The following is a 26,654-nucleotide window of genomic DNA, read 5'->3' on the forward strand; positions in this document are numbered from 1 at the left end:
CAAGAAAGCATTCTTCTTTCACAGTTTGTAATATCATACCCCCAAGTCATGGCTCTAAAAAAAACCCCGTAATTATCAGGTAAACAATTACCCTTATTGTTCTTCCCAGCATCAGACACCTGCCGTATGACTAAGCTGATTGACAATTTACTAATTGTTGCACCAGTGAACTCCAGGTATTTTGAAATTTAGTAACAATAAAAGGAATTGTCTGTGCATTACCAAAGTTCCTCACGTACTTATTGTATCAAGCTTCATTACTTTGAAGATGCAGAACGTTTATGAAACATCCTGGGAAGTCTTTCTACCCCCTGTGGGCTTAAACTAGGTCACACATGGTAGAATTAGACTAGTTGAGCTTCCCTCTATTTGCCAAAACAGAAAAATAGATCCACTCCTATACTAATGAGTTATTTGTATGTCAGGCAGATGGCCAGTCAAACAGTAGGAATTATGCGCATCCATCCTGGATATCAAGTCAACGTCCTTGGTTTTCCCCAGGCTGTTTTGTCATTGCCTGGGATAAGTGGGTCTTTTATGGCAGTGGTTTTCAGCCTGTGGTCTGTGGACCCCTGGTGGCTCGCTGCCTAAGATTTCCAAAGGGGTCTTCACCTCCTTTCAACATTTTTTAGGGGTCTGCAAATTAAAAAAGGTTGAAAAACACCTTTTTATGGCTATGATTCATTATTTTCTTCCCATTTATTAGGCCTATGGAAGCTATTGGAAATACCACAAATGTCCTAAATTTAACCTGATGATGTGCAATCCTTTAATGCTCCCCCTTCTGATACTGCATCGTACGATAGATAGATATGCATCCTCTGAGTGAGAGAGGTTAAGGATCTGCGATTTAATTCCCTGTGTCAGAAATCTAGTGACCACAGACCCAGATCACCAGGCCCTGACCTCTAATGTTACGAATCAGATTTGATGAGTCTCCTGAAGAGAGGATTGTTCTACTGTCTCAGACACTTCACCATGAGGTCATTGAGCTTTCAGTCCTGGTTCTCCCAGACTCCAGAGCCATATCTAGAGGAGAGCTACTATGCACCCTCTTCACTTTTAAAGTTGAGTTTTCAATGCAATGGGACCATCACCATGCAGTCAGTGTGAAGCTTTGACAGGTCAAATCACAAATTTAGACAGTCATAGAATGTCAGGGTTGGAAGGGACCTCAGGAGGTCATCTCATCCAACCCCCTGCTCAAAGCAGGACCAATCCCCAGGCAGATTTTTGCCCCAGATCCCTAAATGGCCCCCTCAAGGATTGAACTCACAACCCTGGGTTTAGCAGACCAATGCTCAAACCACTGAGCTATCCCTCCCCCTTAATTTAATGTCTTACAACATTGAATTTCAAGATGCCCCTGCTGGCAGGTATATCCCTCTGATGGCTCTGAAGAAAGTGAATCTTCCTCTTCAGTTTTGTCAATGGAAGATATTTTTCCTCCTCCAACAGTAGAAGTGGCCTGGCCACTACCATCCATTCACTACATGCAGTTTTGGTGGGAAAGCTGACTAATAAGATGTAGGTAATTGGACATCATTGTAACCCAAAGCTTTTATAGCCCTCTCTTCTGATATGCAGCCATAAAAATTCCACAGGCTTCATGTATACTAGGGGTTCTCAAACTGGGGGTTGGGACCCCTCAGGGGGTCGCGAGGTTATTACATGGGGGGTTGCTAGCTGTCAGCCTCCACCCCAAACCCCGTTTTGCCTCCAACATTTATAATGGTGTTAAATATATAAAAACGTGATTTTAATTTGGGGGGGGGGGGGGGGGAGTGTCACACTCAGAGGCTTGCTATGTTTGAGAACCACTGATGTATACAATAAGATTCCAGTATTGTCACTCTGTCTGTGTCTGCAGTTTTGTTGTAACTATGTTGATCCCAGGATATTAGAGAGACAAGGTGAGTGAAATAGTATCTTTTATTGGACCACCTTCTGAAGTTGGCCCAATAAAAGTTTTTACCTCATCCACCGTGTCACTCTGAAGCCTAGAATGTCTGGTGAATCAACTGGTTGAGAGCTCTTTGTTTAGAATGTCACTAAGTTCAGTCATCACTGGGATTCGTAGTTTTACTGTCCAATTTTTAAGGTCTCCGCAATATTGACTTTACGAATTACACCTGTGCAACAGCATGGGCTTCCAGGTGCAGAAAAATATGTTTGTATGCCAAGTCAAGAGGCCTAAGACGATAACTCATCCAATCACCACTGGTTTCAGAGTAACAGCCGTGTTAGTCTGTATCCGCAAAAAGAAGAACAGGAGTACTTGTGGCACCTTAGAGACTAACAGATTTATTAGAGCATAAGCTTTCGTGGACTACAGCCCACTTCTTCGGATGCATATCACCACTGTTACTCTATAGATAATTTGCATGCAATAATTTCATTGGTTGTACAAGGGAGACTGCACAGATGGTGGATTACTTGCCCCAACTGCCACAGTCGTGTAACAGCACAGGCTTTCATCTACTGTTCTTTATGGCGAATGAACATTTTGGGAGGCTTCTTCTGTTTTTACAGCTTAAGTGGCTGGAAATAATCACCTGCTTCAAACACCTGAAGGAGGATATTTGTTCAGAAGACCCTGCAGAATAACTTGTGTGCAGCCTCATTTGCACAACAGTTCTTCCAGGTACTCACAGGATTCACGGGTAGCGTAAAGCCACATGGCACAGACCCGAAAAGGCAACCCAGTAGTGCTCCTATTGATTTGTTTGTAGATTGCTGTATGGCACACACAGCAGTAAACATGAACAATGTTTGTGGGTTTATGACATGTGCAAATCAAAACTGGAAAGAGGGTTAAGGGAGGGGTTAAACATAACCTTGCAGAAAAATGAAGGAGATTTAGCTTTAATACGAAGAGCCTCTCTTTAGAGGAACACATTACAGCTGTTTACACCCTAGTGGCTGCAAACATGGCCTGAATATTTCATTTATAGAAAGATTCTAGTAATTAAGATAAAAGAATATACATGCTTCACTACTGTGAAGCATAAAGACATAATTTATGCTCTGTATCTACTGTAGTTATGATTACTGACCTCAGGCTGTTGAACTTCCTCTTTACGGATTGCCAAAATGCTGTGACTGTTTTCAAGGGAATTGTTCTCCATGAGTTTAAAGAGACTAAAATGGGCCAGCTAACGAGGACCAGCTTCAGTATGTGCTTTCATTGTGTTCATGTTTAAATAAAGCAATTAGGTGCTTTGGTTCTTTGATATATTTAATCCTTAAGGCCTTGCGAAATACAAAGAAGGTACCTAATCTATAATATCACACACTGATACCAATCAAGACATTTAGTGCAATAACAACATCACTCTTCATAACCTTTCTAATACCAAAGAAATCCATTACCAAAATCCATTTGTTTCCAGGTGTGGTAATTTTCAATCCCCCATGTAGTGCAGTGCTTTGCATATTTGTATAGAAAAATTGCTCATAAAGTTAAGTATTCCAGTCCCCTGTGCTGTGTTCATGATCAAAGGAATCATTGTGGGCAAGGTAGACTGTGATTGAGTGCAGCTCTCCATTATTTGTCAGGCAGTTGACTGTCAAACTCTTTGAAAATTGAGAGAATTTCAGGTGCTGTTTCTGTGTTTTTTCTTTTGAAAGCGCCAAACATTTTTCTAATCTAAGCTTTTGAGTTTTGAAGCAGTTTGGACCTCTAAGCTAAAAACTTCACACTATGAAGTGCGAAATTCCATGAACTGCGGTAAAATACCATCATAAATCTTTCATCTGGAAAGTGCAGCTGTCGTTACTTTCTCTGCACTCCTCCATGTAACCTGCTACTCTGTGTAATTCTGTCTACCACATAATCTTCAACTCTGATTAGGCAGGGCATGTCCCCTGGATGCACTTCCTTCCCTCGTGCTCTCTGTTTTCAGTGCCCAAGGGTGAGTCGAACAGAGTAGCTGCAGTTGGTGTTAATATTTGCCTTTTGACGCCGAATACAGGAAGGTAATTAAACCAACTATGCTGTTTGTGAACACACTGGGGCAGGCGTGCAAGCAGCTGGAAGCATGTTGAAGCATGTCTGCATCTAACTGTATAGTAAATGCATAAAACTCTGCTAATGCCAAGTTATGCTTGAAAGTTCTCATACATAAGCATCACAGCATATATAGTATATTCTATTATTATGCCCAGTGAAAACCTCTCTGCCTGTAATATGAGCGCCATGGCTTTCATGCATATAAATGTTCAATAATACCTTGGCATAGAATAGCTCATTGTGTCTAATCATAACTGTTTTGAAGTCAATAGGTGTTATGTACACTCAGCACCTTCCAGGTTTAAGCAGCTCCAAGTCCCCTCAGATCTGTCAGACTTTCTGTCAGGCTCAAATAAATAAATTAAATTAAAAGCATGTGGAATTTGAAGGACCTGTGTAATATAATGAAATAGTACCTTCAGATACATACACTGCTTATGTGGGAGGAGGCGGGATTCAAAGGGGGGAATGGAGGGGCAAAATGCAGGAATTGTACAGAGCTCTCAGTGTTTAAGATGTGCCAGATCAAACAAGAACTGAATAAGCCTCTCCTCTGTGTTTGTAACAAAGGGAGGTAGTACAAAATCACATGCCATACAGTCTTAATTTTTATTCAGCTGTTTCTAAATCAAATTCCTTTAGATATTTTAAAGGCCCTTTTCTTGGAGTGCTAAGTTGATGGCAGGTTTTGAGATTTTTATTTTTCATGTTGAGAGAATTCTTAACTGGTGGAGGAAAATTATAGTTCAAATGATCAGCTATCTCAAAAACAGCCAAATGGGGGTTTTACCAGAGTTTCCTTGATAAATGTTTTTTTTTACATCTAAGTACTAAGATAGTATTTTTCTTTGTTTAAAATATTCTGCCAGAATCGGCAATTATAAATAATGGTTGGAGACAGAATTTTTAATTAGGTGTTGCTTTGAAGAAGTCTTTAAAAATTGGTTTGCTTAGTTATTATAAATTCTTATGTGCAAAACCATGAAAAAAGTATAAACCTGCAATAATAATACACGGTGGTTTTTGAATCAACATTTTAAGTTTGGAAAGGATTAGCCTTTCTGCCAATGTCTTTGGTAGCTAAGTAACTTAACCACAACCATTACAGGAGGACTGGATAGCTCATGGGACTTGTGATAGAGCATTTTTCTTCTAGGTCACTGGTTTAAATCATGGTCAGGTTGGTGTAACTGAAAGTCATCAGCACTTGACCGCCCTTGGGCTGCTGAAGCTGTTTGACTCATGGCCTCATGCAGACTTCATTTAATTCCTGTGTGTCAGGCTGACTGGATTGATGCTCAGCTTTTATGGTCTCACCTTAGAACGTACCTCCTGCCATTCCAAGGAGCTAAAGCAGAACGCAGCACCACTCAGGTTTGGCCCCTCCACAGATGAAGCTGAGAGGCCAAATTTGATTGGTGTTTAGAACTAGTGCATGGGGTCGCAATGCCACTGAAATTTGGCTTGTCCACCCCTCTGTAGATGGAGTAGATGGGCCAAGCCTGAGTGGCATTGCGATCCCCTGTGCCAGGTTGCAGTGCCACTTGGTTTGGGGGCTCTCTCAAATGGGGGGGGGGTCTGCAGCAAACTGTTCTTCAACCATGACAGGAGGCTTGGGGGTCAAAGTGTGGGACAGTGCTGCAAAATCCAGGGCCTGGTTGGGAGTTCTGCTTTAGAGGGAGTGATGGTGCAGATCATTATCTATAGGTAATACATTAAAAAAAGACATCTTGATGACCCTCAGGACTCCTGCCTATCCTTGTGATTTGTGTACATTAATGGCGGCTCATTAAACTGCGTGTGTGTGTGTGGGGGGGGGGGGGCGGGGGGAGGCGGCATTCAAGACTTGAGGGGTTTAACCCTCTTGAGAAAATGTTTTTTCCTTTTATCTTCCCCCTTCAAATCATCTTTTTTTGAGCACTTTCTTTTTATGCCAGGTAAACATGTCCATTTTGTCCTCTAGTGTAGTTATTTCTGGTTTTAGCATTTTCAATATCTAGCTATTTCCAGATGAATGGAGGCCATCTTTCCAATCTATTGGTTTAGATTAGATTGCAGCCTGTGGACCCTGACTTTGGGTTTATTTATTTAGTATTGATTTACATATAGATACAAAGAGTAAATATAAAGCCCCCTGCTGCTAATGCTAGCTACTGATGTGGCAGCAGATACCAACTGTCTGTCTTAGAAATTCCCTCAACAGCATACTACAAAGTCTGTGCTTTTGTCTTGTTAAAGTTGCTTAAGGCTGCCGCTCTATCTTCTTGCACAATTGCTCCGATTTGTATCACAATAATTATTTACGTTGCGTTTTTAATTAATGTCATGACATGACCTTATTTATCAGCCAGTCTCCAAACTGCCTGTAATGCATGAAACATGAGCATTGGTGGCTAGTGTGGAAAATTGAGCGTTATCGGACTTCTTCAAACCATAACTTTTTGAATAAGCAGCGTGTGTGTGGGTTTTTTAAGCCCCTGTTTGTCACCAGTGTAGACCATCATAGTAGTGGTAGTTTAATTTTTTTCCTGCTATATAAAATATTTTGGACTACTAGGTAGCATTTTAACAGCCATGTGGGCACCCAGACTCTGCCCTGGGTTCACTCCTTCTGACTGTTTATCCATGCAACTCCTATAACTTTCTTTGTTAAGAGAGCAAATCCTTTAGTGAGATGTTCAAGGGGCCACATTTCCCTGATATTTAAAAAGCGAGAAATCTATTTAAACTGTACAGTATATATGATAGCTTCAAACAGCTCCACTGCTAAGCTATGCTTCTTTTAACGTAGGTGATAGATGTTGTGGCTGGTTGTGCTCAGCAATTAGATGTGAACTGTATCCCATAAATGACATTTAATGACCAGTGTCAGGAGTACTCTGAATGGTATCTTCATTTTGGTATTGCTTTCTTAAGGTTTAAAGTTTAAAAACCTTAATGGAATTCAATTACCAGAGCATATATTCAATGATTAATTAAATGCATTTGTAATACCATTAGTTGTTAGGTAACTGTTTGCGTATTGTGCTTGACATTGAGTGTATTTGATTTACAATGCGTACCGTGTGTAGTGCAGCAATAGAAATGCTAATAAGGCAGTGTTTTAAGGAGGGTAGCTATCAATACTCTCAGCAGCTTGCTGCCAAATTTACTTCTGTGAAAAAGGCATAATCTGTAATCAAAGTGGAGTTTGTGGAAGCACCAAACATGAGCAAAAAATCCAATGATCTAAAATAGTGCTTATTACTTTTAGTAGTGATTTTATTTTATAGCCTTATTAGTGAATCCACTCCCCCGCCCCCTCCTTTTTTTTTTAATATGCAGCTTTTATGACATTGGGAGGAAGAATGGCTGAGACTTCTCAGCAACATATTTTCCTTTAATTTATGTTTTGTATAATAGCATTGAATGGCACACCATGTGCATACATACATGTACCTGTGCATATGAAAATGAGTTATCCTGTGGTATAAAGATTTTATCAGCACCAGTGTTTGAGATGGCCTTCAGTGGGTGTCATTATGGATAGGTCAGTGAAAACCTCTGCTCAATGTGCAGTCATGTTTATATTAAAAATAAATCGTAAGAAGAAATGAGACAAAATAATAATGAAAATGTTATAAATGCTATCAAATAAATCATTCCCCCCCCCCCCATGTGTGGAACACGGTATTTAGTTCTGGACATGGATTTTTAAAAAATAAGTGGAAATAGAGGGGTTTACAGATGAGTAAGAAACTATTAGAGGCATAGAAAACAGTCAGTATGGAGACAGACCAAAAAGATGAGGACTGTTCAGAGAAGAGGTGACACACATTTCAAATTAATAACTTGTGAAGGGAAGTGTAGCTCTTGTATAGTGCTTCACAAAAGAAGTGAGTATCAGGCACATTTTACAGATGGAGAAACCGAGGCACAGAGGTGATCTGACCTGCCCAAGATTACCGAGTAGTGAATATTGATTAGACACACCTTTTTACCCTTTCTCATAATACCCAGAGCAAGGTCACATTCAATGAGATTGAAAGGCAGCAAATTTAAAACTGATAAAAGGAAATATTCTTAGCATAACAAATTATTAATGGGTAAAACTCATTGCCACTAGATATCACTCAGGCCAAGACCTAATAGGATTTGTAAAAGGATTAGGTATTTATATAGCTAATGAGAACATGCAGAGCTACATTAGGTAAGATGACATAAATATACAATTTACAAAAAAAACCTTTTGCTTCATTAAATCAATCACCAACCGACACAGATTTGGAAGAAACTTCTCTTTTGGGCTGATTATTTCATAACTGTCCACTACATGATATCTTGCACCTTTCCTTGAAACATCTGGCCCTGACCAGTCAGAAACAGCATATTGGACTAAACCTATTGGTATGGCAACTCCTATGTGTTTATGTATTTTGTGTGTGTGTGTGTGTATACATATATATATATGTGTATGTATTTACATTCTTTCATGTGATTTATGTGTATGTTAAAAAACAAAAACTAAAAACACCATCTAACACAGGTGGTTTAAACACTGGAGAAGCCTGCTGGTTTTCTAGGAGTCTGTGGGTTTGCCTTCACTGGAGTCACAGGGTGTGACAGGAGCTTGTGTAGGCATACTGGATTTAGTTTTAATTTAGCTAGCTTGGATACTGGCACTAGTGAGGCCATGGCACCATGTACTTCAATGTGGGCTGTACATGCCTGCCCAAGATCCTGGGTAATTACTTAGGTGGCTAGCCTGCATTGAAGCGTACGTTGCTCCATCTTCACTGCTACCAGTACCTGAACTAACTTGGGTATGTCTGTATGAGCTGCAGACACACCCTGTGAATGTAGTGTAAATCTACCCTGTGTTAACTGAGCATGAAGTACAAAAGGGTATGAGGTAAAAGGCTTTGTAGCAATAGAGTAGATAATGTTATAGAATACTGCTTGTTTTCTCCCACAAATGAATGACCTCTAAGTAAAAACACTCTATTTTTCAATGTATGCTTAAGATTTTGACGCCAAAAAAAAGTAGATATGGTAGATATGCTTTTTCTAGCGCTGAAAGCTATAATTAAACAGGTTTGTTCCTGCATAGCTGTATGCTGTAACAGTGTGGTTAGTGCATGTTTCCGCGTGGCTCATCTGACACCATGCACCGCAGAGTGGAATTCAAAGAATATAAAAGGGAAGCAGAGCAGAAAGATACCACAATGGGATTAAATGAGATACTAAGCAATGACCCATGACCCTTGTGAAACAGTTTGCTAGTTTTATATTAAGGAAGCCAGTTTTATTTTTTTAGTATAGTTTTTTTCTTGGCTAAAATGAAGTTATTTGGTTTGTAGTATAAAATTGTACTGAAGTTTAGAGAATGTCAACACACTTAGGTATCTTGTACGAAAACAGGCACATTGCTAGATTTGGGCTTAGTAAGCGGCTGTGTTTCCAGTAAAGCTGAAAGTTTGTAGGAAAAATACTTCTGTTTAAAATAAAACAAAAATCTCTTCTGTTAATTACCTAAAATATTATGAGTCATATCTGTCCTTTTCTCCTTGAAAATGTGAATTAAGGTGTGTCAACTTTGCGTTGCATGTACTGCTTACATATTGGAAGCACCTAGACACATACAACACCTGGTGTTTGATGTACTGAGTCATCTAAACATAACAATGCTCTCAGGTTCTCTTTTTAACTGTGATGCCCCCAGATGAAAAGGAGGGAAGTGAGGGTTTTACCTTTTTTGGGAGAGAAGCAAATCCTACCAAAATGCTTTGAAGGACTTTTGCTCTCCTATATCATTCTCCTGATTGTTGTGATTATCATCTTAGAAATATAGGCCTGAAAGGGTATGTCTACACAGCAAAGAAAAACCCACGGCTGGCCTGTGCCAACCCACTCGGGCTGTGAGGCTGTTTCATTGCTGTATAAACTACCAGGCTTCGGCTGAAGCCCAAGTTCTGGGATCCTGCGGGGTGAGAAGGTCCCAGACTTTGGGCTTGAGCCCAAGCCTGGAAGTCTACCCAGCAATGAAACAACCCCACAGCCTGAGAGCCCTGCAAACCTGAGTCGGCTAGCACGGGCAACCCATGGATTTTTCTTTGCTGTGTAGATATACCCAAAGGGACCTCAAGAGGTCATCTCGTCCTGCGCTGAGGGAGGACTAATATGTGACTATGGTTCGGAAATAATTCAGGCAAGGCACCTACACAGTAATTATCTTCTAGTCACAGTGTAAAGGTCATTTAAAAAAAAAAAAGCAGTGAATTTTTCAAAGGATTTCCCCCCTTTGTAATTAAAGGGTGTGGTGCTGGGATTAAAGGCTGGAGTCTAAATCTAGAAGATGTATTTGTTTTGCCTGCTTCTAGGTTAAACATTTGTCTGTTGCAGAACGGCAGTTAAGCTGTATAGGCAATTTGGCCAGTGTTAAATAACTAGCAAAGGCCCTAATAATAAAGTAGGTTTCTAATAATAAAAAACTAAATTGGATACAAATTTCAAACCTCTTTTTGGGTGAAAGATTAAATCAAATTAAGTTTATTTTTGAAGTTGGAATTTGTATAATGGAACTCTGAGTTCAAAATATCCATAAACAGATTATAGGTATATTGCAAGCAGTGCTGGCTAGACTGTCCCTTCTCCCCTCCTCCCCACCCCCCATTTGGTTTATCCGCTCTCGTCTGCACTTGTTTTCATGCGACTTACATGCAAGTTCTACACATATGGCAGAATATGCAGTTCTGCAAATACCGTTTTACCTGTAACAGTAACCTAAACAGCACTTTTCTTGAAACACTCCTGCTCTATTTGGTTTTTGTATACAACAGTATGCTTTGTGTTTGATGCTTTAATAGCTTTGTACCTTAAAGGAACGCTGACCAAACAAATTAGTTTATTTTAAAAAAACCTTTGCCTCTATTATCAACATTGTGTGTTAGAATTAATAACACTTTCGCAGTCCATTTTATTGTTCGCTGTTTTTCTTTTTAGCATTTTTTCAGGGTTGGACCATGAGACTAGGCCTACTCAGTTTTACTTCTTTTTAGGATCAGTCTCACTCCAAATGCACATTGTTGTCATTTTGGGTTGTACACTGCAGGGAAATGTATATTTGCTGTACAAATGTTCTATGGGAATCTTCTTTATGTTCTCCTTCCCTCCTATGTCCCTAGATCCACCAATATGCACAAGCTGATATTCTGCATAATCAATGCCAGCTTTCCCCTGATGTTGAGCGGAATCACTGACACACACCCATTTCTTCTGTTCATTGGGAACCAAACAGACAGAGCAACTGCTGTGAAACTAACCAACTCCATTTATGGCAACAAGCAGTGTGGGGGTGGCTAAGGAGTGAATATGTTCTCACAACAATAACCAACTCTTTGTGCATGGTGTTACCTTGATAGTATATTGGAGAGGATTGTCTTTCAGAATACAGTAGAATCCTTATTTTATGGTTGGGGGTTGAGGAGTTAATAAAATCATAAAGTTCATAAAACTGAACACCTCAAAATTATATAACTATGGTGCGTAGGTAGCAGTATGGTGCACTGCATCAGTTTCTTCTTACTGTTCAACTCTCTGCAAAGCGATTTCCAATGTACTGAAGGCATTGAAATGAGGAATCAACACCACAGTTGCATTCCGTTTTTTTCCATCTGAAGAAAAGAGGTTCATGTAATTGGTTGTTTGTGAGATTGGTGTTCATCAAACAGTTTGCTGTACTGTCTTTGGAGTGCAGAGTTTTTTTTGTCATGATGTGAATTGTTTGGCGTTAACCTTGGATGTCTCATAAGAATTACTTTAATGTATTAAACAGTTTCACAATGGACTCTTTGTTCATGACTGGGATTCCTTGGTGCTTCAATAATACAAATAAATAATAATAAATACTGAGCTTCCTATCTCCCTGTGTGAAAGTAGTTGAGTTGGTGGCTCAAAATACTTATACTTTGAGCTAATCCAGTACTCTAATCCCTTAGAAGAACCTTCTACTGATGAAGTTTGAGCCCCTGAACTGTTGATTGAATGGAACTTTCTTAGGTATAACACTTGTAAGTTCTTTGGGGCAGGGGCAGTCTCTTTAATGTGGTTTCTCTAATCTTAGCTGATTTCATGTTAGTGAATAGAAAGACAATAAGTCTATAGGGGATGCAAGTTTTAAGGTAACTGAAGTAGCTTTTTGCTTTAAACAAGAAGGTGTATCTGATTGGAGGATTTATTTTGTCCTGGGAGAATGCTTTGCACTGAGAAATTGACATCCATGCATAATGCCACTTTGGACTAGGGTCCTAAGCGCTGGTGTGGATAGCGCTATGTTAGCGGGAGAACGTCTCTCTCTGACATAGCTACGTTTATTCATAGGGGCTGGAGTAATGAAGTCAAGGGGAGAGCTTTGCCATTGTCATAGAGCATCTGCGGTAGTAGCACTTCAGGAGACAGCTGTGCCGCTGTAAGCTCCGTAGTGTAACCATGGCCTTAAGGACAGGTGGAAGCCTATTCACAGTGAAGGTTGCACCCAGCGCCCATTAAAAAAAATCTTTTTATTGCTTAGAAAACCTGGTTTGACCTGAACATTTGCAGAGGCATTCTCCTTTGCCTTCAGGGTAAATTAGTGTTTGTTTGCTTTAGTTTAGTCATTTAAAAAAAATACTTATTTGACATTTTCTTTTTATCTCCCCTTACTTGTTGGTTATACCTACATATTTCCCATAGAGTTAATACATTTCCTTGAGACGCTGCTATTTGAATAAAATAAGCTGTAATTGTACATGTAGCTGTACTGAGAAGCAGTGCTACGTAAGAGATAGATATTGTTGTTTTATTACCTGGCTGTAGTATCAGATGAGTAAGAGGGTCTTTTTGTAGCTAATGGTCAACAGAGCTCTTTCTTCATCTGAAGTAGCAGATAGGAACTAAAAAACTAGTGTTCCAGCTCCGTCTCTGCAAGAATTGGGTATGTGTGTTATGGAGAGGGAGCTGTTGAGATTGCAGTTCTAGTCCCATTTTAAGACTGATTCTGATTCTCCTTGTAACCCCAAAATAAAGAGAAACCCTCATGCGTTCAAATGTGTAGGCTTAAGGCAACAGTAACAACAACAACAACAGTTGCATAATGTGTGCATGCACGTATGTAGGTTGACATTTTCAAAGCAGTTTATGGGATTTGTACACCGTTTTATGATGATTTAAACCTGAACCAGTTCTACACAAACTTAAACACGCTTTATATATAATACACGTGTGTTTCTGAACAGCAGTGGTTTAAATCTTATAGAAATTCAGATGTAGGATTTTTACACTTAGTGTAATTCTCATCAAACTAAGGTCATGTCTACATTGCCCCGTAGTTCGGACTATGGGGGCATGAATTGCTGTGTGCAGCAAAGTACTGTGCAGTAACTCTCCTCTGTGGCCGCTGTGGACGAGAACTTAAAGGTTCCCAGGTCCTCTTCAAACAGTACTACTAGGGACCTTCAAGTTTGTACCTACCACAGCCACACAAGGGAATTACAGTGCAGGATTTTGGGGCATGCTGCTGTTCACATTCCCGTAGTCCAAACTGTGGGCAGCATGGCCATGCCCCAAGGAATATCCATGTCTTGTATGTGTAGATAGAAAAACGGTGTTTTAACTATGTAATCATGCTTATGTAATCTTTAGGAATAGTATGCTCCCAAAGATTTGTCTGTGAGTGTTTGTATGTATGTAGAGAAGTATAAATGTTTAGATTTTGAGGGGGAGAAAGAGGCAAATACAATATTTCATAGATTTCTAAGAGTTAACGACAAACAAGGCCATGAATTAATTTGCACCATACTGAAGTGGCTTCATGAATTCCAGAAGCAGTTTCATCTATTAAAGTTGTAGGGAGAGGGGGTAGAGAGAATTTTTTGCTGTAAACAATCATAAAATGTCAAGAGGGAGACGTGAAAAAATCCTATATTGTTTTGTCAATAAATTATTATTTCTCCTATATAGATCACAGAAATAGGACTTTACTCTGGAAACCGCAATATTTGATACCCCAAGCAGCTTATTCTTAGCTCAGCTCACACTTCACTGAATACGCTGATCGATTATCCGCGGCTTAACCAAGCCTTCTCATTTCCTGCCTTCCATTACGGTGCTCAATCAAGCCGACGGTTCTTTGTGGCCTGGCTTGTGCACTGAGATAAGCCATCAAGGCATGTTTCTATTAGAAAAGCTCTTGTAGATGGAACAGTCATTAGATAACACTAACAGGTTTAAAGGTTGCCGTCTTTGTGTTGGTTCAGGTTAAGAGGACAGGAGCCAAAAGGCAGCCTCCTTGAATTGTTTCATTTGAGGTGCAGGGAAGATTAAATAGCACCATATTTAATACTCTTACTAATATCGTTACTATCTGTCTTCCTTGCTGAATCCTGAGCACTCTAATTTTTTGGACAATATTACTATGTTTACTAGCAATAATTTGCATCACCACTCATGTTCGTATAAAATTGATGGTGAACAATATTAATTTCTAAATAAATATGCTGAGTACTTTCTAAAAATGCACGTGTTTCAGTTCTAAAGATGACCTTTATGTTGCCAAGCTGGGTTTTTGGTTTATAAACAGCTGTTTGGTATTTTCATAATTTAGTCAAGAAATCAAGAGCACAAAGTGCTGTCCTGAGGGTGCGGTGGTGACCTTGAGGAAGCCTGGAACCAACCCTTTCAGCCTAAAACAGGAAGAAAATACATGCCTGCCACAATGTCTTCACCTTCTGACTTTGATTTTTTTCCAGAGGGTTAATAAAAGTATTCCTGGTTTTCATTTGAAAATAAGCAAGTACTGAAGTAATTTCTCCTACAGCAGGAGACAAAACGTTGGTAGCAATTCTACACGCAGGGGAAAAAAATCAATCAGTGAAGCAAGCCAAATCTACTGCCCTTTGATTAAAGACAGGTCCGTTCTGTGGTGTTAAGCATAATTGGAACTGTTTCCTGGAACAAAAAATTATTCCTTTTCAGAGACAAACATTGTTCAAAAGATTGTTAATACATGCAAATAATCCACAATAATGAAAGATAATGTCAATTTAAAAACTAGTTTTGTGGGTCAGAGCGTCTGCACATTGCAGCATGTAGAGTATTTCTTTTAAAGGGGGAGGTTATTTTTAAACATTTAAGTTAATGTGTTAACATCTCTTATCCTAGAATTTATCAGCTGATCTTTTTGTGTAAAGGATTTCAGTTCTAAATAGGAATTTTAAAGGAGGGAGAAATTTTCCTTTTCCTTGTTTTCCACCTTCTAGTTTGCCGCTTTTAAATAGCTACTGCTCACTGAATCCAGCGTGTCCATCTGTCATCTCCAATGTACTGTATATTGCTTCCAAAGCTACTTGTGATTTAACATAGTAACTAAATAGGGCAAGTAATGAGAGAAACTGCTTAAACACTTGGAGAGGATCTGTGGGACATCTGTGACCATTTGCACAATTTGTTAATCATAACCCTGGGAAGATATTCTGACCCTGTGAAAGCTTTACAAGAGATTTGAATATTAATGTGCAATAGCTAGGTTTTTAAAAAACGTCTGTTAAAAAAGAGGCTTGCTATTTTTGATTTGTCAAATTTAATTTAATTGAACCCAGAAGATACTTGTGCCACTTTTATAGGCTACTTGGGATTGTAGTTCATACTCCAGAATAAAGGGATAATTTATTTCACGTGGAAATGGATTAAGTGTTTGTGTTGCAAACTGGTTGCTAACAGTAACATGTTTTATTTACAAGCCAGGTATAGTCTTTATTTTCGGTATCTGTGGTTGGAAAAACCCACATGCTCTTTTATTTTGAAATATTCCAGCAGTAGATGACACAATTTTTATTTAGTGAAAGAGAGAAGCTAAATGGCAAAGAGAACCTTCTAAATTCAATAAAATGAAACTTAAAAACAGTTGCCATTCTCAAGATGCATGCTAGTTCTGAATTTCATAGATATCCGCCTGTCTGTAGCTTTCGTATGAACGTCTTTAAAAGATCTATGTAACACTTCATTAACAAGAGGACGTTTGTTCTGGTGTGTGCACACGCTTCCTAAAAAAAAAAAAGGCTGTCACAAAAGTTGGCATCTTGAGACATCGTGGTACAATCTACTCTGTAACTGACTATAGTTTGACTTGGAAACTTGGCATGCAGTACAGTATGTCTAGGAATTTTGTTGCAAAGACTGATCTAATTGTAAGGAGCAAGATTCTCATAGACATTTTATAATTTCAGTGAGAGTGGAAGATCAGATTTTAAAAAAATGCCCTGCTGGAGAGTAGACATTCAGAACAATTTTCAAGATTATGCTTTTAAATTAATTGAACAAAAAGCGCAATCACTGTAACAAGAGACCTTAAAAGGTAGCTCTGATTTGAAAAATACTTTCTGATATTGGTGGAGCAAAGATTGCAGCAAATTAGTATGTCAGCGTATTTTTAGTTGCATCATCTGTCTAGGGGTTTATATAGAACTAGTTATTTGCACATCTCGATTGTAAACAACAACGTGTTTTGTTGTTTCTGCATTTTGCTTGCAGCCATTGTCCTGCCATATAGGTGCATTGCATGATGCAAAAGAAGGAACGAGTCAGCATTTTGGAGTAAATTGTGCCCCTCCATTTTGAAACATGGTGTCTGTACATTCAGTTCTCGTCTGGCTGACGGGTTAGTCAGCTGGCAGAGTTTCTACCCTGTTCTTTCTTTTAAATTGCATTTCAAGTGCCCATTTTACTGCAGTAATTTTCCTTTTAGGGGTGCAAAGCACAGGAAATTGGTGCTTTGTTTCCATACCCCAAAAGATGTCTGCAAATGTGATTATCCACAGAACTTTGAAACTCTGGTTATGCAACCAAATATTTAATACCACCTTCTTTCCCACCCCAGTTGCAAAGTTCTAAAAGTGTATTATTCGTGCCTCTGAGTTTCATAGAAAGGGTAAAGACAGAGAAGAAAAACTTTTTTCTATGGTATAAAAGCCCCTCTAATTCCCTCCCCCCCCCTTTATTTGCCTCTTCAGGACTATAATTGGAACTATCAATCTAAAGCAGTCAGTACTGTTCCTGAAATCGAGTGGCAGGGTTCAGTGTAGGGCGACTTTTTGTTCAATTAACCCAATCAGTATCCTTTGAAGACACCATCGTTTAAAAACAACAACAACTATATTTAATTACTTTAAGGGGATAACCCCACAATAACCTGTGCTCATGATTGTGGTCTCCTTTGGTAGGCATCATTCCTTCCTCTAACTAATTTTAAAAGTTTGTTAGCATAATTTTGATTTTCAAGTCTGGGTTACTCCCATCGTTAAGAAGGTGAGATTCATTGAGATCAGCTTGATTAACCTCATTGTGCATTAATTAGAAGCCCCATGCCATCAGCCCAAGAAATGCATGTTTAAATCACTCATCTATTTATTTTAAGGGAATGTTTCCTCACATGTTACACTGTCTGAAATACAGGCTCTGCACTGTAGTGGTCTTCTAATTTTGTAACAGGTGGGCTCCTTTGTTGGATTCATTTTCAAGTATTTCATAGGTACGTGGCTAAGGCAACATGGCAAATATATTCTGAATTCAGGCCACTACCATGTAAACTCTGTTAGGTACCTTTGTGTAAAAGGGAAATCTAAATAAAACTTGCTACTCAGCCCACAGTTGCACCCTCCCCCCCCATACTGTGAAATAATTTCCCTTTTTAATATCACAAAGCCAACAACAAGAAAAATTAAAAGCTACAATCAAGGCTTTCAATTTAGGGGGTTAATTTTTTTCTTTAAATCAAGCCCACTGAGTCAGTTCACCTTTTCCAGAGTCTCTTCAAATGCTGCATCGAAGGGGTTGTAGATTGCTACCTCCTGTGTGTAATTCTTGCTGACCTGGATCTCTGTGCCACTTTTTGTTGAAACTGATGAGTTGTGTGAAACTGGCAAGGGGATGCGATGCAGACATACCTTTGTTTTATTCAATTTGGAGGTGTGGATTGTAGGGAAAAAATAAAACCTAAAATAAAAGAGATACTAGTGGGCCTGGGGTGAAAATAACACCAGTAGATGGGTATTGGCAAGTATTTTCCAGTTTAAACAGAACTGGAATATCTGCTAGCATGTGTTACTGTTAGGGTTGCCACAGGCACTCAGTATGAAGCCAAATATTTAAGACTTCTGGCTTTCTATGGGTAAAAAGACTGCCAAAATTAATTGCTGTCTAAATGGGGATTTCTCCCTCCCCCGTCTCTACCCAAATCTCTACCATTTGCTTAGTTCTGCTGCTAGTCATCTTCAAATTAGAAGGTGAAGTAAGATGAACCCAGGGAGTGGGCAGACTGTGAGCAGCGGGAATAAGGCTTTACATGAAACCTTGGATTTGCTGAAAAATAACTGTTTTTCCCTACCAAAATAACAGACAACAAGCAACATGCCTTAAAATAAAGTATATTTATATTGTACTTTGACCTTCTAATAGCACCTTCTCATAGACTTTAAGGTCAGAAGGGGCGATTATAATCATCTAGTCTGCCCTCCTGCACATTTCAGGCCACAGAACCTCGCCCATCCACTCCTGTAATAGACCTGTGACCTCTGGCTGAGTTACTGACGTCCTCAAATCATGATTTAAAGACTTCACATTAGAGAATCCACCATTTACACTACTTTAAACCTGCAAGTGACCTGTGTCCAGTGCTGCATCCAAGGATCTTGGGGTTCTTTATAAATATTAATGAATTAACCCTCCACACCCCTGCTAGAGAAGGAAGTACTATCAACTCTATTTTATGGATCAGAGAACTGAGGGACAGAGAGACATTAAGTAATCTGCCCATGGTTGTACAGGAGGTCGATGGCAGAAACTGGAATGGAGCCCAAATCTCCTAGTTCTCTTTTAGCCACAAGTCTGTCTTTAACTTGATAAAGTGTAGTGGACCTTTAAGAAATTATCAAAAAAAAAAAAAAAAAAAAAAAAAAAAAGTGGCCTCTCCATATCCCCACTTGTGAGATGCCTCCTACAGTGCTGCTAAGCTTTGGTTTTCCAGGTTTCCAGGAAGGCAGTGCCCTTTGGGATTGCAGCAGTATCCCCTCATGTCACTGAATGGTCAGAGCTGAGGTTATATGAGCCTATACGCTCAACTGCTTTATTTTCTTCTTTTACATGGCGAGCTTTGCTGTGTGCCTGCAGAATCATGTGTGTGTGGCATAGGGTTTTTTGCCCCAAACTCTCCTGTTGATTTCCTGTTACAGTTCAAACTCTTAATAGTTTAGCTACATTTTAGAACAGTAATTGTAGGTAGTCACAGTTCACATTCCCGGTCCACCTCTGGCTTTTGGTTTTGGACATCACATCCTATCCAAAAGATAACACATACTAGGTTTAAATTGCATATTTCAGGCCCCTCCATCTTCCTGGTTGCACATATGGCTGCCTCCTGTGCCTTGGGGAAAGCTATTCCTTGGTGGTGGTTCAGCCTGGTGGTCCAGTTTTGGCACAAAAGTACAAGCATACTTGATTCCAAGCCTTCCTCTTGAGGAAGGCCTATGAGCCAGGAAGTCCCCAGATCCATCCTTTGTTCGGGGTCCTGTTCCTGTCTGGGAAGTGAGGGGATAGAGAGCAGAAGTTATCAGTGCCAGAACTACCACCTACCTTGGGTACCAATTAAAAGGAAAACTCACTGCCACTTCCAGAATGGAAATGCAATTGAATGGGAACCAGGCTCCTGTCAGTCTGGTGATGCTGAGGTGCCAGAAACTTAGATGGTGCCACTTTCCAGATAGGAATTAGCTGGTATGATTTCCTTGGGGCCACAGTCTGTCTGTCTACATGGGAAGCCTTTATCTAATTGGTGTCTAACTCTCCTTGGATCTCGTATCTTACTGATACTCAGCATTCATGAGTACTTACCCTTATGCTTGAGGGACAGAAAAGCAGAACTAAGAGGTTGCTGAGTTTGGTTGGTTCTTTGCACTGAGGGACTTGGTGTTGTCAGAGACAAGGAAGAATAAATGTTGCTGTGGCTACCTGGAATGGATAGGCAGATCAGAGGTCTTGGGTCTCGCTTACTTGGTGCCAAACTTGCCTCCAGCTCTTCCTGTAATACCAGACTCATAGACTTCAAGGTCAGAATGGAGTATTGTGATCATCTAGTCTGACTGTCTGCCTATTGCAGGCTACAGAACCTCACCCACTCCTGAAATAGACACCTAACCTCTGGCTGAGTTACTGAAGTCTTCAAAACATGGTTTAAAGACTTCAGGTTACAGAGAATCCATCATTTACATTAGTTTCACCCTGCAAGTGACCTGTGCCCCATGCTGCAGAGGAAGTATTCCCCCCCCCCCAGGTGCCCGCGGCTGTGCCGGGCAGGAGGAAGGAAGAGCGGCTCCCCTCACACAGCAGGCGCAAGATGGCGGCTCCCAGGGCGGTATGAAGGCGCCTGGCGTCCAGCAGCCACTTTCCATCCCCGTCCGGACAGCGAGAGGGGCCATGGCAGTGGCCTTGCCGTCCCCCCCCAGTGGGGGCACCCCGGTGTCCCTGTGCTCCTGCAGCCCCGCTGGAAGTGGGTGGTGGGCTGGTCAGGCCCCGTGCCCCGGCCCCGCCACGGGCACTGCGCCATGGCCATCAAGGAGCTGATCATTGTCTTCGGGGGCGGGAATGAGGGCATCGTTGATGAGCTGCACGTCTACAACACAGCCACCAACCAGTGGTTCATCCCGGCCGTGCGGGGCGACATTCCTCCCGGCTGCGCTGCCTATGGTTTCATGTGCGACGGCACCCGGTTGCTGGTCTTTGGGGGCATGGGGGAGTACGGCAAGTACAGCAGCGACCTCTATGAGCTGCAGGCCAGCCGCTGGGAGTGGAAGAGACTCAAGGCCAAGACTCCCAAGAACAGGCCGCCCCCCTACCCCGGCCTGGGCCACAGCTTCTCGCACAATCTGACCCGTGGCAAAATTCCTTCCCGACTCCAAATATGGTGATCAGTTAGACTCTGATCATGTGGGTAAGAATCGCCAGGCAGATACCTGGGAAAGAATTCTCTATAGTAACAGAACCCTCTCCATCTAGTGTCCTGTCTCCAGCAGTTGGGGATTTTTGCTACTGGCAGTCGTCGATGGCCCACAAACCATTGTAGGCAGTCCCATCATACCATCCCCTCCATACATTTATCAAACTCAATCTTAAAGCCAGTTAGGGTTTTCTGCTCCACTTGGAAGGCTGTTCCAGAACTTCACTCCTCTGATGCTTAGAAACCCTCTGATATATTTATAGAGAGCAATCCTATCTCCCCTCAGCCTATTTTTGATTAGGCTAAACAAGCCAAGCTCTTTGACTCTCCTCTCATAAGGTGGGTTTTCCATTTCTTGGATCATCCTAATAGTCCTTCTCTGCACCAGTTCCAGTTTGAATGAATCTTTCTTAAACATGCATCTGAAGAAGTGGGCTTTTTACCCATGAAAGCTTATGCCCAAATAAATCTGTTAGTCTTTAAGGTGACACCAGACTCCTTGTTGTTTTTGTGGATACAGACTAACATGGCTACCCCCTGATACTTTCTTAAACATGGGAGATCAGAATTGCACACATTATTCCAGATGAAGTCTCACCAGGGCCTTGTATAATGGTACCAACACTTCCCTGTCTCTACTGGAAATACCTTGACTGATGCATCCTAGGACTGCATTCGCCTTTTTCACGTCATAGTCATCCAGTGATCAACCAATACAGACAGATCTTTCTCCTCCTTTGTCACTTCCAACTGAGATGTCCCCAGTTTATGGCAAAAATTCTTGTTGTTAGTCCTAAATGCATGACTTTGCACTATTAAATTTCATCCCATTTCTATTACTTTAGTTTACAGTTATCCAGATCTTCTTGTATGATATTCCTGTATTGGCTATTTACTAACCTTGTGTCATCCGCAAATTTTATTAGCACACTCTCACTTTTTGTGCCAAGGTCAGTAATACAAATGTTAAATAAAATTGTTCACAAGACTAATCCCTGAGGCACTCCACTAGTAACCTCCCTCCAGCCTGACAGTTCTTTTTTCAGCATGACCCATTGTAGTCACCCCTTTATTAACCAGTTTCTTATCCACCTTTCAATTCTCATATTAATCCCCATCTTTTCTGATTTAACTAATAATTTCCAATGTGGAACTATATCAGATGGCTTGCTGAAATCCAGGTAAATTAGATCTACTGCATTTCCTTTGTCTAGAAACATTCTCAGAAAAGGATTTCAGGCTGGTGTGGCACGATCTAGTTTTTGTGAAACCATGTTGTATTTTATCCCAGTTACCGTTCACCTCTATATCCTTAACTACTTTCTCTTTCAAAATTTGTTCCAAGTCCTAGCATACAATTGAGGTCAAATTAACAGGCCTGTAGTTTCCTGGATCACATTTTCCCCCTTTCTTAAAACTAGGAACTATATTGGCAATTCTCCAGTCATAGGGTATGATCTCTAGGTTTACAGATTCATTAAAAATCCTTGCTATTGGGCTTGCAATTTCATGTGCCAGTTCTTTTAATATTCTAGGATAGAGATTATCCAGGCCCCCCAATTTAGTCCCATTAAGCTGTTGGAGTTTGACTTCCACCTTGGATGTGGTAATTTCTATCTCCATATCCTTGTTGTCATTAGCCATCCTGCCACTGCCCCTTAGCCTCATTTAAAAACTAAGGCAAAGTATTTCTTTAGGTGTCCTTAGAACTCTGGCAAGCTCTCCATCTCTGGTGATGGTGTGGCTCTCTCCAGGCTGATTCACTTCTGTCATTAGCTAAGTTCCAGTTTTGTGCTGGTGTGATCCAGTTGTGGGTCTCCTTCAGATCTGGAGAATGTAACTCCTGATTCGGACTCCCTGTTCCAGGAGCTGTCAGGATTGGCTTCTGCACCATCCAGGGTGGCATTAGAGGCTTACCTGGGTAGCTGTTGTGACAAAAACAACAAAGAGTCTGGGTAGCTGTTGTGACAAAGGAATTGTAGCTTCTAGGCAGTGTTCACGAAGGGTTTTGCCATGGTGGCAGGATTCCTCAGGCACCAGGAAATGTGTCTGTATGCATACGTGGACAATTAGCTGACTTACGCTTGCACTTGTCAAGACTTAGAGGGAATCCCTGGGCCACTAGTTAGGTCATAGATAGTCAGAAGAAAACCTTTACTGATACCCTTGCATCTGAGTTCTTCCGCTGAAGGGTTTTTCAACACTTGCCATGCCATGAGCCTCTTGAAGGCAAACCCTCAGGAGTGAGTTATTTTGGATCTCATGGGCTGGCAGTAAATTGTGCTCTGAACATAGAAGACATGAAGACACCTTAACTGTTGTCTTTGTTGGGGACTAAAGGACAGTGTACTGACAGGAGTCTTCTCCATCAGAAGCCATCCTAGATGTCTCCATTCTAGGCTGGGTACTCACTCACAAGTGAGAACGTGGTGGCTGGAATCCATAAGAAGCCAAATTCCATATCAAGTTCTAGAGCTGTGGGCCCTATAACAGGCTTTCACATCTGCTTTATCTTTATTCAGAGACCACATAATACAAATGGTGATGGATGACACAACAGCAGTACTCTCTTAACAAACAGGGGGTTCTCTGATATTCGTTATGTTGGGAGGAGATGGTCCTCTGACACTTGTCTGACTCATTGAACTAATCCTGTGGCTCTTCCGCCTTGCTGGCAAAGAAAGCAGGTCCTTGGGCAAGTTAAGTTGCAGACTACATGAGCAGAGCAGTCTGTGAAGCAGTTGGATCATCTTGTCCTGTAGGCGAGAATGTCTTTCCAAAGAGATCTGTCTCTGAAGGAAACAGAAGTACAGTGTCTTCTGTTTTGCTCCAGAGGAAAGATGGACAGAAACCTGATGACAAGTTTGCTTCTGTTGGACTAGAGCATAGATCTGCTAAATACTTTCCCACTGATTCCATTACTTGTTTTGGTGATTAGACAGGACAAGGTGCCTCGTTCATTCTTGTCATTCCAGCTTGTGCTGGATGAGAGTAATACTTGGAACTCCTGGCTCTCATGAGTACCATCACTAGATAGTCTGAGTTCTAATCCATTCTGCTTCTCTATCTGTGGTCTTTTCACCTCAGAGCTTGGCTCGTGAGACACTGACTATTTATGATCTAGCATGTTCTGCAAGAGTGTGGATTGTCTTGCTGCAATCCAATAAAAGCTTTCATGCTAATGTGTTGTTTCCCCCAGATGGAAACTGTTTTCTCTGTGGGCAGCAAATAGCCTGTCTCCATTTTCTGCCCTCGTTTAATTGATTTTGAACTACGTTATTCCCAAGGTATCTTGTCTCAGCCTGTCCTTGTCCTCAATCAAGAAGCACTTACCTGCATTACCACCAAATGACAACTGTAAAATCATCAGCCATCTGACAGTTGCAGGATCCCTCAAAAGACTGTTTAATATCTCCATCAGTCAGAGAACCTGTCCCATGTGAGATCTCAATGGGGCTGAGACAGTTAATGGAGGCACCTTTTGAATGCTCTGTCTTCTGCCTCTCTCACAACAGCATTTTTAATTAGATCCGCAAGAAAAGCGAGTGGCGGTCTTTGGTTGCTGTTCTTTCCCTCTGCAAACGCATTCATGGTCTTCCATAGAGGAGAAAGTTCTCCTTTGTTGCATCCAAATTTTTTACCTAAAGTAGCATCTAGTGTTCCACTCAAAGCGGACCACTAATCTCCCCAAACTACCTTCTTACCAGCGGGAAACTAGCCTACCTATCCTAGATATTCAGAAGAGTTTGAGTTTTGATTTTGGATTGTCCTAACATATTTGGGAAATCATTAGAAGTTTTTGCTTCTGCAATCAGTTCATACCTAATCAGATTAGGTGATGCATTGAGACATGCATTTTCTATGGTGTCAGTATCTCAGGTTATTAGAGCTCACTCTGCCAGGGCTAAGATGGCATTGAGAGCCTGCCTTCATAACATTATCATTGTAGAAATCTGTAGGCCTTCTACCTGAAGCTCTTTTCTCATATTTACTCAGCACTCTTCTCTTGACTGGGCATCTGTAGTGGAGGTTTGGTTTGGGAGAGCAGTTTTGCAATCTTTGTTTAATTAAAAATCCTCATGCTTCCTTCTTGGGAATTGTGGTGCTTACTAGACCCTACAAATGGGAACATGGAGAGGTCACCTTGAGGACATTGTAGTTTTGTTCTTTGAGAGCGTTGCTTCTGCATCTTCATGCTCCCCATGCACCTTCCCTCTTATCGTGGGAGTTCTACTCTCTGAAAGACATTGGAGTTTAGTGAAAGGAACTGAGGTGGTTAGAGACCATGTGGCCTCTTGTGACCTCCAGTCTGAGCTTTCGGTGTTGTGAGGAGTGGTGGTGAGGATACAGTAAGCACTGCTTTCCTAGAGTTTCTAAAGGTTTGCAGTGCTGGGAGAGCACATTTCCCCACCTGGGAATATGCAGAGGCAACTCTTCCAAAGAACTGCAGTTACTGGCTGGTAAGCTTTCTTTCCCCCAGTGCTTGCATGTAACTCATTACCATTAAGAGAATTTATGCACTTGCATTAAGAGGAGAGCAAAACCTTTAAACCCACGGTTATCCTTTCTGTCTATGAAATGTCTCTGAGATTTAAAAAGATTGGGCTGACTTAAGGTACTGTCGGAGATAGTGATGGTAGCCAACGAACCTGGCACATCAGACAAGTCATTTATCTTTTACGTTATTTCTCTAAATCTTTAACGAAGCGCAGGTTCTTCTCTAAAGCTTGGACACATTTTCATTGCAGTTTGTTTTTCTGAACTGTTTTTAAGTCAAAGTAGTATACAGCACACGTGGTAGTAATAGTGTTTGGAGATCTTTTTTTGACACAATGCTGCCACTAGCTGGCCCTTTTATGGTACGACATGTGTTTTTAACCAGAGGCTTAAAGAACAGTGTTTAATTGTAAGTTGTGTGTTTTTGATTAAATAAGAATAATAGACATTGTTATAACAGGCTAAAGGGGAGGAGGGACAGCAAGAACTTAGACTAAACAATCCATAAATATTTTTAATCTAAATTTAAATATTTGAAGGGTGGTCTAGAATTGGTAGGAGAATTGCAGTGTAAAAAATAAACATTCTGTGCTTACAGTTGCCTCATTCTGAAGGAATGTTAATTTCCCTTTAGGCCTTCCTGTGTTTCCTTAAGTGTTCTGGAGTAGCAGCAAGAATTGGCTATTGAGGGATTCAGAGACACATTAAAGCAAAGATTCTATACGTGTCATAATTTTCTTTATCTACAAATTATTCTCTTGGTGAGAGGTATTTACATTTTAACTTCCTGTTGAGAAGTTGGTAACTGGGGGTGGGATTCATAAATATAGACATAGCAAGTCAGTGGTTAGATTCTCTGGTGAGCCTCAATCTCTCCCCTTATAAAGAACTTGAATATCCAGAGCTTGCAAATGTTGGGTTTAAAGTGTGACATCTTTGGTGCCAGACAAGAATGTAGCAAAGAGCCCTCAACGTGATGGGCAAAGCAGTGTCTCATTGGGAAGGCTTGTGGGAAGTCTGCTGTCCAAAAATGGCCCCATTGGGTTTCTCTTCTTTTTGCTGCCAAGAAGGAGCTAATTGCAGCTCCTCTGTATCTGGCTAACATTACTTTGGATTTGTTGGAAGTTGAGGGGTAAGAAGATTGCT

General features: G+C 40.8%; 1 protein-coding gene across 6 annotated transcripts in view; it reads left to right on the top strand.

Annotated features, from left to right (window-relative positions):
- The window catches only part of RERE (arginine-glutamic acid dipeptide repeats), a 401,731-nt gene that overhangs the window by 194,732 nt on the left and 180,345 nt on the right, over window positions 1-26,654 (top strand). The window lies entirely within an intron of this gene.

This window comes from Malaclemys terrapin, chromosome 19 (assembly GCF_027887155.1).
Source record: "Malaclemys terrapin pileata isolate rMalTer1 chromosome 19, rMalTer1.hap1, whole genome shotgun sequence".
NCBI classification, from domain to species: Eukaryota; Metazoa; Chordata; order Testudines; family Emydidae; genus Malaclemys; species Malaclemys terrapin.